This window comes from Neodiprion lecontei, chromosome 4, assembly GCF_021901455.1.
Source record: "Neodiprion lecontei isolate iyNeoLeco1 chromosome 4, iyNeoLeco1.1, whole genome shotgun sequence".
In the NCBI taxonomy this organism is placed as follows: domain Eukaryota; kingdom Metazoa; phylum Arthropoda; class Insecta; order Hymenoptera; family Diprionidae; genus Neodiprion; species Neodiprion lecontei.
In genome coordinates this window covers 28,950,145-28,969,338 of record NC_060263.1, presented here as the reverse complement: position 1 = coordinate 28,969,338, position 19,194 = coordinate 28,950,145, and the positions used below count along the sequence as shown (strand labels likewise).

Here is a 19,194-nt window from a genome sequence, read left to right as displayed (position 1 = left end):
GAAAATCGATTCTCTCGGATCGTGCGTAGCTTTTCAATCCCTACTGTTATACTTGGTATTGCAACTCACCTAGATTTTTCAAGCGATGTTGAAATAATAATTCAAGCCCGCATCTGATGATGCGGCGAAGTAGTTAGAACGGCTGTCATCTGCTCTGGTGAAAACTGCCTACTGAGTGGCTGAAGGGTTATCGAAAACATCACCTGTTGACAAAACGAACAACAATTTCCACATTACCATGAATAATCCAGCCCACAAAATACATCCGTTAAAATGAATATAAATTTTCGGTTCAAACGAGCAATCGTTTAGGTATAACGTGTAAGGTAGGTGATATTTCAGCACGATTAACGATCACTTAGCGTGAGGGATTATTTCAGATCTTATATCCACTCGATCCGACGTTTATTACACGACGGTATAGAATGTACAACAAAAGACGAACAATCCGACAAACGAATTTGATTATCGCGTCCTCTTTGCTGCCGACGACGCGACGTAACGATTTCATCGCTCCAGGCAAGCCAGAGTTTCTCTGTTTGGTCAATTGCCACTGAATCAGAGAGATAGGACCCGGGGAAATTTGGTACGTAGGTACATACATACATACAAGCGATCACGAGTCGGACAGACGCCGCCATTACTGACCATGAGCCGAAATTTCGTGACTCGAAACTCGAAGTAGCAAAAAATTCGGCCTTGCGGAATTTCGGTTTCCTGCAATTAATTCGTGCCGGAGATCCATCGAGTTACGAGAATCATTGTCACGGGTGCAAATCCTGCAGGAATCAGCAATGATACCAACTTATCAGGACGCTGGATCCCCGATCAGGCAGTATAAGCTCAACACCGTTTCCAACACGAGTCCGCCTACGCCTAAAACGTGCGGATGCGATTAACTGCTCTACGGTAGAGCGTACCAACGTCCAATCGTACCTTCGCCGATTTGAATTGCAAATTGAACGCCGCGTCCGGCGGGCGGAAAGACGAGCTGCGGACTTTTCTACCCTTCCGGATTCGGTCAAAGCTACGGACAAGCTTGCAGACCGATCGAAAGATTCGCACCTTGCCGAGGTGCGGTAGGTTTAGCGACAGTGAACTTCGATTTTTCGCGGGTGATGAGAATGCTACACAGCAAACCCGCAAGAAAACGTTGCCAGAGTTGCGCGATGCGATCGAACCCGTTCCGATAATTACAGAGCATTTTACGAGCCCCTCGCTCGATGTTTCATGTCGATTCAATTTTAAAAAACAACTAGCGGTACGGCTGATGCAAGTTTTGGTTGCAATCTGATGGAACGATATGTAATTCATGATTGCTGTTTATTTTGTTCTATATCAGATTAAAAATTAATGAAATTATATAATTCTGTAATAATAAATTGGATATAACTGATTCGTGCATGTTCGAATACCCGTGCAACTAGTTTAATTTTATTAGTAAGTTTGTGGCAAAAAAAAAAGAACAAGTGACGGTTGGCGAGACTTATCGCTAAATATTGTGAGCCTGAATAAATACCCTAAATTAAACCCAGTCCCAAATGACTTGGTCCAGACAAATTTGTTTAGAAAACACGGATATAGCGATATCTAGGTGTTGGACCACAATCCTTGCCCCGAGGTTATTTCAAGATACCGTCAGTTAGAAACTTTCTCTGCGGCTTCCTCGCAAACATCACAAACATGTAAATCGCTCGACACACAACAAACTACTTACTGAACCTTCTAACTATGACATGACGCGCGAGCGGCTCGCTGTTGCGACAACTTAAGTGGATCTAAGTGCCGGAGGAAATAAACTTTAAGACTTATTGTTAGGACGGAAATAGCATTTTGGTAACATAGCGTAAACCAGTTGAATAAGAAATTTTGCAGTTACGAAAACTGTTTTAAACGTAGTATACGTATAGGTAGGTATGCGTGAGTCGGACTTTCACGTTGAAATAAAAGACATAATGACAATAATAATATAGTACATCGGAATACATAATAATAATAATAAATGGAAATAATAATTACAAAATTTCAAACACAACTAAAAACGCAACGTTACTAAACTTGAACTATGCATATTTGCACAAACGTTAAATGCGAACTCCAGTCACACTTTCCGTAATAATACGACTGTAAGAGTCGTCCCAAGTTTGTAATGTGAGAAACGGCTTGCAGTATCTGCAATTCAGCCCAGACCAGGGCAACCCTGTCCACCGAGCCGCAGCTGGCAGTGACAACTTAAGAAATAATGGGGCGGTGCGCTAATCCTTAATAACTGGAGAGAAACAAATACGAAAAGGAGCAGGAGTTTTGAGTCCGCAGGTAATTCATCGGATGTTGCGGCAGGTGTGTGAACGGAAAATTCATGAATTCGCAACTCGTGACTGCTTGAAGCTGACGTAGCAGAAATCCCACAGCAAATATGTTTAATGAAACATGGCAGCTGAATAACCACTGAGAATGATGCTGTGTGGGATGTACCATTAATAATCACTGACCTGCCCAAGTATAGAGGTAGAGAATTGTAATCGATACTCTACGAGTGGTTGGAAAATGGATAAGAAAACATCACCAAAAGCATACCCAACGACCAAATATTTTTCTGGAAAAAAAAAAAAGAAAAAAGAATAATAATACAAGGTTATAGAAATAAGAAACAGTATCTCGTAACTGCTTCTCGAACCTCGACTTCAACCGCTAAACCAAAGCCGATGATCATACCGCACCCTGAGCTGTATCAAAGTTGTATTAGCTGTCTGAGCTTATACCCGTGGCGAACGGAGATTGATTCGCGGAACCCTCGCCTTACGGAGGTGTAATAAATTTACTCTGAAACGCTGAACCCATTAACCTACCATTTCACTTAAATAGACCTCGGTTGGTCATCGTTGTCCAAAGTAATCACCGAGTGAACTAATGATCAAGTCCGAATCATTGCTTCTATTCCGATTCCGGAAGAGCTTGCAGCTGCAGGTGGAAACGAGGATAATGCTTTCCCTAACGAAGTTGGGGCGACGATTCGTGAGGTGCATCCAGCGACGAGTAATTACTCTTGTGGCCGGGTATCCGATAGTCGGTATCCGTTCTGAATAGCACCTACCAATTGGAGACCCAGTGATATTTTTCCAGACGGTTTTGGAACGACGTTGACGCCAAATTTCGCTGATTTCGAGAGTACGGCAGGCACTCGGTAATTAGTTTATCCGCCGAGTGGTCCTGCGGTCGACTCTGAATACCCCTTCAAGTGTCACCCAGTCGGCTTTGATCTCGTTACATTTCTGACGACAGCCGTAGGATGACGGATGATTGGTTGGTCTTCTGCAGTTGAAACGGTTTCGTCGAGCTCGTTAGTTCGAAGCTCGTTTTGATCTTTCAACACGCGTAATTGCGTTTCGGTATCTATCGATCAAACGCCGCGGCGAACGGTCGAAAAAAGAATATCCCTTACTCATACATGCCTTTGAAAGTTTCTCGTGCTTAACTAACATCTTGCTTCGCAACCCTGGTCAAATGGATATTAAGCGCTCCATGTACTGACCCCATTATCGGGGGACGTGCGTGTTGTTGCAGAAACTTCCGGACGCGGTTGCAATTTTCACGGCAGCCATTTCTGACCGAGAAGTTGAACTAGATCCAATTACTATGTGTAGTACACAATGGCGCGTGGTGAATGCTTCGTGATTCAAGCTACCGGTCAATACATCTAGAAACTCAAACGCATCGATAAACAGAAAATTTCAATGCTCTCGCAGATCTTCACCGCCTAACGCGCCGCTGAACTCTCCACAGTGTTGTTCCGAAGCTGGCTAACGTGTATTTGACTCGAACTACTTAAAGCAGCCGAATGGAGCTCCGACAGGACGGTAACGAGGTCGACGCATACGGCACGCTGATGCACAACAGTGAGGCTCGAATGGTAGCAGGACAAACACGCGGAGAACTTCGGATCCTTGGAGTTGACAATGCAGGAGAGACCTGGAATCCTCTGGGTCGTTTTCCGGTAACTTTAGACTTTCCTCGTTCTTTCTACTCGTCGGCGTTGGTCGGCGCAATCTCGTGTCTATGGCGGATCAGATCGTGCACAACACAACGCTTTGGAATGCGATAGCCAACCGCGCTGCATCGGGGATGAAATCGCGACTGGATTCCGCGCGAGGGTCCTTCGAGGCATTCCGGAAGCTTGGGCCGTAATTATCCTCCAACACCGTAAGGGCTATAAGATTGGCGTGGGACAATAGGAGGGATTCAGCGCTCTATTTTCCGGTACTACTTTCGTACTTGAACTCCTCCTACATGGGCTGCATGGCTCTGTGTACGTGCGCACCCTTCCACTCCACCCGTATCGACACTCCTGCAGAGCACAAAATCCCTCGGGACACTTTTATACCGTCGCGTCGATGCGAGAGGGGTGTGAATTGAAATAAGACGACCTAGCTGGATAGTTTCCCTTCGACGAGTCCTCGAATGGAACGATGCCAATGTTTGAATTCAGCCGGAAGTATTACGCCATGTTTATTTAGTCTCGAACTGCGGGGTAATAACGTCTTGCTCTTTCATTTCACGTGATATTCTGCAAGGCCGGAACTTGGCTATTCGGTAAGTCAGAGCAATTGTAAAAGAAAGTATTTATCATACTTTCCGCGTGCTGCAAGATGAAACGTGTATAATAACAGAGCGAAGCGAGGTTGTTTGAAGAAGAATCGGCATTAATTATATCGTCCATCTGTTTCGTAACTTCCACAAAGTTTTACGTTATTTAAGGTGCTTTCCTTTTATCTTCGCCCCATGCGAAGCTGCGAGCCTATCATAATTATACAGTGTATACCTTTACTTCGTAGATGTTTATTCATTCCCAAGCGATAATGGGAAAGTTTATCTGTTCCCCTTCCCCGCCGCACGTCCCAGTCACTCTGGTAAATCCCAATTTGAAGGGAATGGATTTTACGATTCACCCGGGCTGAAGCCCGCAATCATTATTCATGAGATACGCCGAGGCGATATTCATTTTGTTTCGTTATAATCCAATCTTGAGCTATTATAATTGGCGCAACCCTGATCGAATCGTTTCGCAGATTTTTATACCAAGTCGATAACATCGTCGATCAAGCCTCGGGACGAATCGAATCCCGCGATAATTAACCGACCGCACGATTCCTGTTTAAGAAGTCTCACGTAACGCGAGATAATTATATCCTGCGTGTATCGACGATAGCAGCAGCCGCCTGCATCGGATTGCTCTGGAATCAGAGATCATTCTTCAGCCCAATCCTTCCCTTCATTCGCACGGCGTTCCAACATCTCGTTTGTTTGCTTCCCGTGTTTCGTTTAGATTCCACACTGGTCATTATACACCTCGTTCAAGTCAGCGAGTGTTCCGGATCAGTTTATATCGCTCTGCGATAATTATAACCCCCACCTACAATAAGGTTTAACCACCGACCCACACCTTGCGCACTATAACCGCAGGATCAGGGACGCTCTCGTGTCACGAGCTTTCTCTTTCCGATCTCGCCACCTCTCTCTTTTTATAGGAATTCCGAATTTGATCCCGCAGCTTGACCCCGAAATTCCAGGTCCTCCTTATCGTCACGCATCATTCGAATAACCCGACCTAATCCCATCACTCGGTATCGTTCGCAAGCACCACTCTGTGCACCCCAAACAGTGATGCTGCCGGATAATCACTCCCCGGTTACTCGGATAAGGACTATCTGCACTGAAATCCTTCCTACTTCACCAGAGCTTTAATTTCTGAAGCAGCCTCTTTGTTTCGACGAAGGGCAATGAAGCACTCGCTAATTAACCGTGCAGCATCGTTGAATTACCACTTCAATTCTTGCACCAGGTACAACTTTGACTTTGAAAAGACTGCGCAATTACACTTTAACGATGTACAGATTAGGAGTAAGATATTCAATGGACTGGGAATAATGATTTTGTTGGCTGGTGCAGGTTAGACGAGGAAAATTGTCGGAAATCACTGTAGAGAACCGTGTGCGAATTAATCAGCTTTTCGTATTTTCAATAGCTACGTGAAGCTCAATTTCGTGGGGTAGAAAACTTTTCGAGTGCTGCTCCGTGAAACAAGTTTCGGGCACGTACCGCTACTTTTCAAATATGGAACATTCTAGTTATTTTCAATACGTTGTTACGATTTAGTGCCTACCATATGTTTGTCGAACGAAACTGTGCCACATGAAGCTGACGATGATCGTGATCCGCATTCAGGGCACGTTACTGCCTACAACGTTGCACGCTCGCGTCAATTGGCTTTCAGATAAGCAAATAATTGGAATTTCAAAATTAGAGTAAATTGGTTGATTTTTCTCGACGCAGAAGTTACAGGTTAAATCGTAGATGAACGACGAAATGTCGAATGACAAAAATTCTCTCAATTACGTACCTGTCACTTTTCATATCCAGTTTTCGCCACTCTGATACCTAATCTTTGTGCCTATCTTCAAGCGTTACAATAAACCAGAACTCTCATTTTGAACCCCAAAAAGCGAATCACCCGTCACTGAAAAAGCTCTATCGAATTTACATTAAATAGTATATATTCAATGGTCATAGGCTGGCCATCAGAAGCAAAACCGCAAGATAAGAAGGGTCATTTTAGCAATATCCGCGTGCGTTGTAAGAACGGAGTTGATCGTCGGGGCGAGAGGTACAAAAACTCAAGGTCCTGAAAGCAGGATCACTAGCCACCCTTCTTAAGATCAGTATATACGTAACCTACGCCGACGAAGTTATGGCTCAAAACGTTTCCAGTGTTCGCGACAAAAAATTTTTAAGAAGAAATAAACGAGGCCGAGAATAACGACGGACGTACCTTCACCCTCGCGGCGGCAAATCTCGGGGTCTTAGGGCACGTAAACCAACCACATTGGCGGGTACACATAGTCCTGCTGAATAGTAGATATACCCATTCTGTGTAAGTATAAAAGTACACAGAATATCGAGTGAGCATCTGATGCACGTGTACGTATTCCGTACATGTACGTAAGTATATACCATATACATGGATGTGTAATGTGTATATATAGATAGACGCAGCCAATGTCAATGTACCGGCTATTATAAAAATGTTCTCCCAGCACGCCACCGCCGGTATGGCGAACTAATTTCAGGCTCAGCTGGAGGTTGGGTAAATTGCGAAACCAATCAGGAATGAAATGCCATTATTTTCTTTAATCATACGTACTATGATACCGGTCCCGTATCGCTACGCCCTGCGCGACAAGTGCCGGCCCCGTTCCTCTATCGATTCATCTCTGCAGTTACACTGTGTCATCCCAACTACACGCGGCTCTCTGTCTATCTCGGATACGCTCTCTCGACACGAAACGTTGCCGGTACCTGCGATATTGCTCAATTTTGTCTCGCCACTCGACTGCGGTTGGGAGCGTCGACTACGGACTAAAATATGCAAATATTATGTGCCGTGGTTACGTGCTACCGTTTTTCATGCTCATCCGTTACAATCTAATCACACTCCGCGGCTTCGGTCTAAACAAGAGATTGAAGAGAAGAGAAACAAGGTTGACGTGATCGGCACCGTATTTTTATTAGTTCCCAATTTCAGCTGTTCTACGGAGAAACTTTCGATTTTTATATACTATATAAGTAATACCGTGTCGGTAAGGACGAGTTGATGAAACAGTCCTAAGGTCCTATACGCGAAGAATATAAATCCGTGATCATTCGGAAGCAATCCGGATTTTCCTCGACGGCAAAGCCCCATTCATCCGAGGATTAGCATAAGCAGGTAAGCAATGGGTCAGAATGAAATTGGAGGAGACGAAATGGGCGGAATCGAGGAATAACGTGATCTGGTACGAAAGGGTAGAGAACGCGACTGCGAAGGAAGGCTGAAGAAGCCGGCCCGACGGAGAGAAATCGTCAACGGTCTTTCTCGACAGACGTCGAGATCTCCGCATCCCGCGGGACGTTAAAAGCTAGGAGAGTCGGTCAGCTTGGAACGCAACGACGCTGCGCGTCGTCCTCCAGAGTTTGTCAATTTGTTTGCCATTCGCAATCTCTCAAGTCCGCAAATACGTCCTGCCGCATACCTGCAGGTCTGCTCAACCCGAGTAGAAGCGGAACAGATAGAGGAAAGAGTTGACGGCAGATGTCATCGACTGGGCCTGATTTTTCAATGGCGGAATGATCGGCAGTTGATGAACGGCTATTAGAAATAAAAATTCACCGTACTCGGTAACAGGAGCATCGAATTCATGGCTGGCGTTTCTATGATAATTTAAAAACTCGATACATGTTTCGATATTGCGTTAACAGACCGTCATTCAAATGTGTAGGTATAGAAGAGAGAGAAAAAGAAAAATTGATAACCCAATCAACTCGCGCCCTGTCATTAGTGTAATTAATAATTGCGCTAACTTTCGTCGTAGATAATTACTCGTCCACATTGCAATTCGATTACAACCGTTACAGATAATTTATATTTCGTTGTAATCACCATCCAAGGGCTGGGGGTCCTTTTTAGTCCCGTCATTAGTGAGACAAGTCTGGCTTTTTCACTTTTATTAGAGCAAATTTCGCTCAACGTTCAATCAGCCTCCACCATGTCCAACGCATAAGTTTTTGATTCTTTCTTTTTTTTTTTTTGGTCGTCGAAAGGGCTGAACAAACCGCAAATTATTTTTTACTGAGAACGTGTGATGTTTTTACAACAAACGCATTGTTTTGCCGAACGAATAGCTGATCCAGCATCCGCGGAAACTCATATGGATTCTCGCGATACGTCCATTATTCATAAGTCAGGGCGGACGCATCGGTGCCAAGGGGGTTCAACCGCCTGACTGCCACAAGAGTAATTTACCGTATATTTTCGTTGCAAAATTACACGGTTAGAACAAGGGAGATTGCGACTGACTTTGGTTCCCCTTCGGACCAGGTGAAACGAAAAATATTGTTTCAATTCGACATTTTACCTCTCTCTTCTCCCTACCATTTTTCTTCAGATCCAGCCGCCGATCTCTGTGGGACACAGATAGTCACAGACCATAAAAACGAAAGACTTATGAAGAACCCAGAGAAGAGATTTAACAGGAGAATGATACGCGATCGAGAGAATAAATTCAACGACATAAAACCAAAAGACAGGATTCATACGTATTGTGCGCGTGTGTGTACATATACATACAAGATATACATACATGTGAATTCACCGATCTAGAGACAAGCTCTTTCCGAAGAATCGCTATACAATGGACACGTTAAACCCACGCCAAAGAATCTCATGATAAAAATCACCTCGATTAAATTCCCACGATTGCTCGTTCAGTTCCGATAATGCAGTCTACCTACGAGCTAAGTCGATTACCCGCAGACTTAAGATTGCTGCCTTGCTTGTCCGATCGTTGTTTGATGGTATTTTTATGGGATAAACGTGAAATCCTGTTTTGGCTGCAGGGGACGACAATATTCTCCGCGTCGAATGTCAATATTTTTCGACACGATCCTCCCTCTTTCTTCTCATACTCGTTACCGTTTACAGCAAATGTTGCCCGTAAGTGTTGACGGGAATTTGAGCTTCCGATCAAACGGTTTCACCGCTAATTTTCAAAATTGTCGAGATAAAATGACTCAGGTCAAATGTGAAAAATAATCTCGGACCGATGGCTTGAGTGCAGGCCATCATTTCCCAGAGATATTCCCGACGGGCTAGGCAGACTCCTGAGGGTGCTGAATAACCACGACACGCACTGATACGCGCAAGCATTCGTCGGCCAAGAGCAACGGTTTCAATTTTTCAATGTGCAGCCTGTATCACCTTACCCTACTTTACGCCACGGAAACACTTATCTCACATCCGGTTTCGACCTGTTATTCTACGGACTTTGACTCGTCAGGTATCGTCATGTATAATGAAACACGACAAAACTTTATATCGTGACTTGACGATTAGGTGTAGAAAACAGCAGCAGCCAAACAGAAAGCCGTTAATTATTATTACCGCATCTCAACGTTCATTAAAACAATTATCTTGGTAATATGAATTTCAGTGATAAGCTTTCGAAATCACAATGTAACGCAATTTAGCAAAATTTCAGAACACTATCAATCTTTGGAGTTAAGAGATTGAAAAGCTACCACGAGCAGAGTTGAATTCGATTAATCTATCCTTTAAGACACATCGCAAAAGCTTTAATACTCGGACCACTTTTTTCACCAAGCATTCCGACTTTGTCGATCTTCTAGATGTTGTGCATGGTCGGATTGAGCGAAAAAAAATCGTTTCCATCTATATCTTTTACTTGTCTTTCTTTCGTTCTTTTTTCGATCACACGACGTTGATATCTTATTGTTAGCGTGATGAACTTTCACTTGCAGAACAATTGGTGTGAAAATCTGAATGAAAAAACTTGAACCGAACACGAAATGGCGGTGGAAAAATATTCATTCAGAGTAAAAAGTGGCATAGAAAGTAATAGCAAATGTAAATAAACCTAGCTGTGTGTTATTCCATTTCGTGATATCCTGTTTGAGATACAATTTTGTTGAGGGATTTTCTTCCCAGACTCGGAACTGCACACGAAGCGTTTCATTATTTCTTTGCTCGTACCCATACAGACGCTCGAAGCATTCCTTATCGCTCGAAATTTTATGGCATACTGGTTTACTCGTTTATCTGCGTTTGGATTGTACCTATTTCGGTAAAAAGCTTGGTGGGATACGTCAATCAATAGCGTGAGATAAACGCGAGCTTATATCTGTGCGCCACTGATAGCGCGTAGATTTCATGTAGCTTGAAAAATCGCGTCCCTGTCATAAGTTTTGCGAGTTCGATTGGATCCTATCGCTGATCGCTATAATAAAAATAATCTGCAATCGATAGGAATACACGTTACCGTAATTGATCCGATGCCCTGTCAATTTATCCGTGATCCGGTGAGAGCTCTTTTCGAAATAATATGCAAAACCAAAAATTGAATACGCAAAGTCGAAATTCGCTCTGAGGATTACACGCCCCAAAATGAAACCACTCGACGATAATAAGATCCCGATTAAACGTGACGTCTGTTATTTTTACAGCGGCGAAAATTAATTAGACTTGTGTTGACTCATCACGTATAACAATTTCGTCGGAGATTTACTTCCCTTCTATTCCAGCGTCTTTGTTACGTGAAAATTGAACATACCACACCCCATTCACGATGGGGATTACTCAGTACAGCTGCAAGTCCTACGAAATATTTACCATAGTTTTTTTCCTACAGGGTTAAGATAATCGCGTATAATTCTGTCCGCGCCAAGTACTTACAACAAAATTTAATAGAAAGCAAATACTTTCCATGTTGCTTTAAGCGGATTCGGCGGAGAGAAGTTTTTTCCTTACTGGATAACTCCTCAAGACTTTCAGACTCGCGAAACTTTTCTATTTTATTTATTTATTTTTTTTTTTTTTTGTGATACAACTTTTAATAATGTTTGTAACAATAATCCTCAAGATTCTCGGGTGGCCGAGTTTTCAACGGTAACCGCGATATAGGGTAGAAACTGTGTTTAAGGATAAAATTAGGCATATAATGATGCCCACATACCACTTTAAGAAATTCTACAGTCGAAATAAATGTCAAATGTTTTCAAGAGTAGTAGCTAATATTTGCTTAAAGAATTTGACCAGGTTTCATGTATATTAGGGTGGTCCTTGTTTAGGGTTTTGACGAATTTTTACCGCCCCATCACTGAAATCAATTTCAAATCATTTAAAAAGAATCGCCAATTTTTTTCAGATTCTTACAGCAAGTCTGAGATAGCCCGCATTGTCATCGAAGTTTCTTATGGAAGTGACATGAGAAAAACTTTTTTTCGCACTACATATTTTATCGTGAAAGTAATAATGTTCCAAAAAATCTATAACTGCGAGGTTTTAGTCGGCATTAGTGATACTATATGAAAAAAAAAAAAAAATACACATCATCGTACGAGGCAATCTAGACGAATTGCAGTTCCTCTAAATAAAAAAAAAAGTCAGGTTTCGAGGTTGTGCAATTCGTCTAGATTTCCTGGTACGATGATGTGTATTTTTTTCCAAATAGTAGCACTAATTCTCACCAAAACCTCGCGGTTACAGATTATTTGGAACATTATTACTCTTGCCATAAAATATATACTGCGAAAAAAAGTTTTACCCATGTTAATTTCCATAAGAAACTTCGATCACAATGCGGACGATCTTAGATTCGATATAAAAATCTGAAAAAATTGGCGATTGTTTTCGAATTATTTGAAGTTGATTTGGGGGATGGTCTGGCAAAAATTCGTCGACACCCTGAATAAGGACCACTTTAATGTATATATATATATATATATACAATTATACATATATACATATATAAATACATGATCAGGCTGGAAATTCGGATGCAAGAGTTAAGAGGATTACGCGTTTGAATAACATCGGAAACCTATTCCAACTATAGAGAATTGCGCAACGTTTCAAAGCATATTGGAAAAAAGGGGAAGAACTGGTTTTTCACATCCACAACGGTTGGTTTCCTCTATTTTTTATTTATCCACGTTACATCACTTCTGTTTTGAACTTTTTTTCTTAGGATTGAAAATTCAAAAATTTTTTATTCATGCGTAAATTCAAGTAGAAAACCGGCTCAAACTCAGCTTTGCATAAACCTCAGGCGGGATTTATAGGTATAACGGACGTTGTTTCCATTTGTATCGGTTTAGCGTGAATTACGAGCAGCCAACAGAAAAACCCGTGCTAGCACAGAACAGTCAGGGCTGAACTATTTCATCGACCTTATCAGGAAAGTCATTCGATTATATACGGTATCAGCGATGGGCCAGCGCATTGTGCGGATGAAGTCCTGGAGAGCGTGAGAGGCCATTACAAATGGAAACTTTCGTCCAACAACCGCGAACTGGAATCGCTCTTACAGACTTTCAATGGAATTGCATTCTAAGCAAGGTTTTTGCGGAGTCAGGTCGCAAGCATTTTGCGATGAAATCCTCGTTCTTTCTCAATAGCTTCATCGGCCTGAAACTCGGATTACAGAAAGGGATTCAAATATTTTCACCATTTGAGAAAACACTTTTCTCGACAATAACACTCGAGTCTCGCAGGGCTTGTAGAAGACTGAATCGCGTCTGGCGCGATTGATTGTAATGAAATTACAGCGAAGCAACGTAATAACAGTAATTGCCGAAGGCGATGTGGGATGAACAATTGAGTTTTCCTCCGAAAATTATTACCTCCCAGTTAGGAATTCTTCTCGATTTTCTATCGCATCTATCTTCCATCTATCCTTTCATCGATCCATCGTCAGATTCTGATCTCGCGCAATACCTGCATTCGTGTAATAACACTGAATCCAATCATCCGAAAAGCAACCCCAGATTTGACGTCAGTTTTCGGTAAAATTGCTGTACAGAGAGAGTAGATTCTCTCGTACCGTAAAGAAAAAACGAATTGCACTGGATCGAATGGGTTTTAGTGCTGAGTGCAGAGTATCAGATCATCGCAAATGGCTACGTGACGCAAAAGGAAAGGCGGTTTTTTTCCCCAGCAATACAACACATCTTCGACATGAAAGCCGACTGCTCAGAAGGCACGCACTTTTGTATTTCTTGCCCCAAAAGCTGTTTACTTAAGCTCGTTCAGCTTTTCCTGCCTTGCGGATCTTAAAGCTACAAGACTTTTTACCGTGAATGAAGAAAGCGACGAAGGAAAGCGAAGGAGGGCGAAATCTAACAAAATTATAACGAACGCAAACAATACATGAATGAAGAAACGAATGAATGAATGAATGCCCGGTGAATCATTACTTCCTTTTCTAAACCTGCCAGGCTACTGGATCAATGAAAGCCTCGAGGGTGTTAAAAACTTTTCTAGGGAATAAAAACCCGAACCGAGTTTCTTCGTTCTGACTTGCGTAAGCTTGATGTGTTCAACGATCGGTACAATCTGTGGTTAAAGGTCGCCTCGTTAAACGATCACGTTGACTCTTTTGAACCTCGCCTCGTTTACATATGACATGAACTTGTTTACATCCACCCCGCACACACACACACACACACACACACACACACACACACACACACTGTACGGCGCGTTGAATACCCAGCATGGTATTACAGATTTGGACAAAGAGCTTTCGCCATTCCCTTTCAACCTCTAGTGCCTTTGTTTCCGTCCCAATTATCCTTAGGCGACAGCACCGAATGCCGAATAATTCAAACATTCCTCCTTCCGAGGTCTGAAACACTTACGTAAATCCTTGAACAGAGAAGACACCAGCTGGTTTCGGTCACCGCTAGCCGCCAAATCTTTCGCGAACGATGCGGTTTCCAAAATATGTATCTGATATTCACTGGTTCACTGCAATTAGGGACACTGACTCACAAACCGTAATCTCTGAACGTGTCACCGAATGTGAATGCAAAATTGCAGCAGCAGAGTAAAAAGGTGTTAATAATATGAGAAAATCATTCCAACGAAATTTGAAACACCGTTGACTTATTAAAATAACATTCCACTGGCCGACGAAACTCTTCGAAAGATCTGATAGCGGTGATAGAGAGGTACAACAAAAAAATAAGAGTAAAAACACGCGAGTGAAGAGCAAGAAACTCACAAAGTTCGATCGGTATTGAAGGTCGAAGACAAGATCAAGCCGATAATCAAGAGTTTCTATCACTACGGGAAGATTCGGTAGTGAGAAAGGTTTGTAGACAACCGCGTGTAAGCTCGCGCCGCGTCGCACTGCTGCTGCGAGGATACCAACCCCCACCACTGCCAGCAACCACCACCCTCTTCCCCCCCCCCCCCCCTTCACTCTCGCAAACGGGTCGACACACCCCCATGGCACGAAGCGAAAAGTCGAAAGCTATTTATCCGCGTATAGTGCCTACCTGCCATTGTTTGTATACAGCGGCCCGTACAGATATTGATATCTCCGGCTCGCTCAACTTTCTTACAGCGAGTGTTGGCTATCGAGGGCGGACACTGGGAGCAACTGGACTTCGATTCTTGCCCCAATTCTCCAAAAATTCACTCTTCTAGCACGTATCCTCAACGACACTTTCATTGCGCTCGGTGTATCGAATTTCTGAAAAATATTTTCAAGTTTTGTACAATGAGATTATCGGGTCTCTGAGGTAAGATGAAGAGGCATTTTTTGTCATTGTGAAAAACGGATTTCGGTGTCAGAGCTCGTTTGGTACTGGAACGAAACTTGTTAAAACGAAATTATACCGTTGCCTAGCGCAATTTGGCAATACCTCGTTACACTTTTTGCATCCTCAATACATACGTATAATGAATTAATTTCTATGCAGGGTAATCAGATTTTAGATTCTGTTTCAATTCGAGGAAAGATTACACAACTTATCGTAAAATCTGTCGGGAGGTACAATTTGTTTAAATATCAAAGTATCGATGGTTCTCTAATTCAATGAATTGACGGAAGTACCAGCGTATTATCTTCGAATACGTTTCTTTTTCAATTATTTACACGGAATTCGAGGAAACGATGAAACGCGAAAGTGGGTGGTTCGCAATAATCGTTACAGAAGCCTTTCGAGGGCCCTTGAAACGGGACTGGCTGCTTCCGCGAGTCGGTGAATTCTGGAGACCTCAAGGCGGAGCCTCGCTCTAATTCGTTTGATCCGACGATCGTTACACGGCGGGTTCGCAGTTGGACCATCTTCGCTTTCGCACGTTTTTCAACAAAAAACCACGAGTGTTATTCTTCAGACGTTATTACATAATTCACCACGGTCCGGGCTCTTTTCTTTTCTCTCTCCTTCGTCACGCGAGCGCGGTTATCGCATCTGAATTTTAGCTTCGCAATATTTTCAATATCACTCACCGCGTGAAAGCACACCAGGCGACAACACGAGCCTGCCATATCGGCGCAAAATAAAAAGAAATATTTCGCCTGGAAGATAAAATAACGAGACGTCATGTCAACGCTAGAATGGTCTAAAAAAATCGACTATTTTTTTTTTTTTCTAAATCACATGTTCAATAGCTTACAAACAAAATTTATTTTGTAATTATTACAAGTAATAATATGTATTATATGCCATTCTAGTTTAAAAGTATCTTTATTTAGCTAAAAATATATATGCTCAAGTTTAAAATTAATTGAATGACATTTATAGCGGTTGAATAGATCGACAAGAAAAAAACCACAATATCTGGTGATAAGTTTAGTATTTTCACTGTTAACCTCGAAAGAAAGTGAATTTTTACATGATTTCAACATTAACCTTAAATAACTAGAAGAAGTGTTGTTATCAAAAAATTATAAAAGACCTTTTCTATAGATCATTCGATTCCCTATAAATATATGTATTTAACATTTATGTACATCGCCTCGTTACTGAGCGCCAAAATTCCGAAATAACTCAAATTATTTTCCAATGTTAATCAAATGGAAAATGGAAAATGACGTTCAGGAGCCTATAAACATTAATACTAAGGGCTCAAATTAAAACGGGCGTCCTGTTTCCTCATCCTACAACTGTTAAACATGTGACTTTGAGAGAAAAAAATAGTCCATTTCTTTGGACCAGTCTAGTCTACACCCGTATCCGTAAACGAGGTTACGATGGCATATTACTGAAATAATACAGAGACATTAAAGTTGACTTTGTGACGAAAATTCTCACTCCTCTCATATTCATACGCTGCCCAATTCTCACCACTACCAAATAACGCTTAAACCTGCCTTGTTTTGATAATAAATTTGAAAAATTTAATTACACTTTAATTCTATTGGACAAATAGATACTTTCCGACCGTTACCAGGAAGTAGTTCGATCAGAGGAAGTATTCCTATTGCCTGGGAGATTCCCGTCGATTTTTCTTCAACAGTCCAATTTGTCATTCTCTCAAGGGATGATGTTAAGCGAACTCTGCTTAATTAACTCGAGTGAAAAAATTCCAGTACGTTTTCATCCGGAGTAAGCCTGCAAAGCTTTCACTTCATCGATTAATCACTAAAGAACTAGTCGATGCATCTGATCTACGTGCGACGATTTCTGAATAGGTTCGTTCTTTCCAGAGACAAATAGCTGGAGAATCGATTTTTTTCACATATCATTTCCTGCAATTTAAACGTTCACGTACCTACGAGCAAAGAAAAAGTCTCGTAAGATCAAGCTGAGATATGCAGCAGTCTACTGATTGAAGAATCTTGGATTTGAGAGAGCAGTGACACATGATAACGCGAAACTCGTAAAATGCATCTCAGAACGGTTATCCTGCTTCTCAAGATCTCTTTATTTCGGACCTGTTCAACGCTTTCGGAAAGTAGACAAACCGCTGCTCTGTGCCAACATCGCATGACGTATGTTTCAAAAAGTTCCAATCAACTTAATTGCACGTCAGCACGAATTGCGGGATATATAAGATGCACTTTTTCACCGTTTTTTTTCCTCGCGGCACGGTTGGATAGCCATATTGGTGTGGAAAAAGTACTTATGTACTCTCTTAAGCGTCCCAAGCCCGACGCAATCCTCTAGAAGCGCTTCGGGATTAATTAAAAAGTTTTTCTTTCGCGATCCGGTGGCGCAAGGACATCGGAAAGGGGAAATTAGGGAAGGATGGTTGGAACAGGCCCCTATCACAAAGTCTTCCAGGCTTCCACATGGAACGAGTGTATTCGCGGGCTACTTATTTCGCCCCAAAATCCATCCCGTCATAATTTTTACCTCTGTACACAATTACGTGATTAAATCAGCCTCACTCGATCTTATTATTTTTATCATTGTTTTAGCCGTTCAAGAGTCGCTCAGATCTGGTTTTTCCACGACGATCATTGCCCGCAAGCTTATACACGCTAATTGGTTAACTAATTGGATTGACGTCATTTTCCCGCAGTGGGAATATTATGTATAAATATTATGTATATATGTATGTATAAATTATGGATTTGAGAAGATCCGCATGAACATTGTTATTCACGCCAAAGAAAGTTTAATTATATGTACAATGTAGATGGTAAAAATATCGTGATAAAATATCACATTTAAATGTTCGTCGAATATTTATCCCCCTAAAGTGAACAAGTATTTCTACAATTCGGAAAAAATTTCTTAGTTCACGCAAATGAATTTATTATTTGAGTCTATTGAGAAGAATTGAATGTAAAGAAACACTGTATTCATAAATTTAACTATCTCTGACAAATAAGATATCGTTAGGTTCATGATGAATATATATTATTCAATTTAATGGATTTTTTTACACTATAAAATTTCCAATACTAAATTTTACTATTACAACTTTGCGAATGAACTTTTTTTCCCTACGTACTGCCAGCGACGTCATTGGGCTAAGTTCGAACCGAAGTTTGCGCGTTTAGGTCAGGTTTCAAGGACCTCTTGATTACTCCGATCTATTTCTTTCAAATTATTATATCACATTCGTTTGCTTCTCAAATCACACGCTTCTACCCAGATTTGGAAAAAATAGCGTATTGTGTGTCACATGCACGAATGGGCAATATCTGACTCGTGTGTTTACAACGCTCACCTTGGCTCATGCTGCAAACTTCACACTGGCCGGAAATCACCCATTTTCCGCGGTTTTAACACAAATATACTATTCTCTGGATAGCATTGAAATAATTTGAACTTCCGAAACGGCAATAAATTTTTTTTTCTCGCAAACTGTATAACAAATGAAAAAGTAAGATATTCGTGATTTTTCAACTACGGTCAGTCCAGATGTACTTCAAAATCGTTCTTTTCTAAATCACATGCGATCACAAGCTTTATTCAATGTAAAATCTGCTTTATGCACTGATAAAGTAAAAAAAATCGAGGTTACCAAGGCGGAAAAAAAATTTATTTTATTGTTTTTGGCTCGGCTAAATTTATAATTATTACACCTCGAGAATATCTCATCGCTAATTATATCATCTTTCATAACCTTAATCATATTATTCTCTATTTTATCTTATCTTGAAAAAAAGGAAAGAAACGACCGCAATCAGATATAAAAAACCACCAGCCATTTCTGCCACATGCCTGCCCAATTGAATCTTTTCTTTGTACAATGTTTTCCCTGGAAATATTACTACATGGTCGCCTAATTAAAGGCAACCCGTTTTTCACATCTATGCATTCGTGCTATTCAGAGAGCACACTCAATTGCCAAAATGCAGGTGGATTTCGGTAAGATGTATCCCGAGTTGCATAAATGAA

The 19,194-nt window shown here is 41.6% G+C and overlaps 1 protein-coding gene across 3 annotated transcripts in view; it reads right to left on the bottom strand.

Annotated features, from left to right (window-relative positions):
* Positions 1-19,194, bottom strand: part of LOC107220644 (synaptotagmin-7) — a 208,181-nt gene that overhangs the window by 165,092 nt on the left and 23,895 nt on the right. Inside the window, exons 1-2 of one of the 3 annotated variants that reach the window (XM_046738290.1) lie at positions 14,890-15,086; positions 70-203 (exon numbers count right to left, since the gene is read on the bottom strand). The gene's annotated coding sequence lies outside the window, so the exon portion shown is untranslated. Of the gene's footprint in view, positions 1-69; positions 204-14,247; positions 14,719-14,889; positions 15,087-19,194 lie in introns of those variants that run through there. The other 2 variants (XM_046738289.1, XM_046738291.1) reach the window with 2 other exon arrangements.